A 440-nucleotide genomic window follows, 5' to 3' on the forward strand; every position below is an offset into this window, starting at 1 on the left:
AAAGAACAAATATCACATGACAATCATGTTCGCCATAAGCAACGTAACTGATCTTACCATTTGGTTTTGAAATGGCCATGACAACTAATGCTAGGAGCAAATTAGTGCAATTTTTGCCGATTTGTTTTCAGAATTGCACAAAAGCGGCATCACAGCATGTTGCCATATCTACTTTTGAAAGCAAGTTTATTTCATCAGCTTTGAAAAGTAGGAGCCAAATCACATTACAGAGGAACTCCAATACGTATGCACTGTGTAGTGTAACAGTCTGCTGTAAACAACTGCAGCATGAACGATTCCAAAATAAATGTGCAAAGGAAGGGTAGAGGCATAGATGGAATCAGGAGCACGGAAAACTGAAAATAAACTTTGAAAACACTTGTATTGAATAAATTGAACCAGGCTTCTAGAAGTTCTGCAGAGGAAATGCACACGGGACA

Source organism: Amblyomma maculatum, chromosome 1, assembly GCF_055883805.1.
Source record: "Amblyomma maculatum isolate TAMU_Amacu chromosome 1, ASM5588380v1, whole genome shotgun sequence".
NCBI lineage: Eukaryota > Metazoa > Arthropoda > Arachnida > Ixodida > Ixodidae > Amblyomma > Amblyomma maculatum.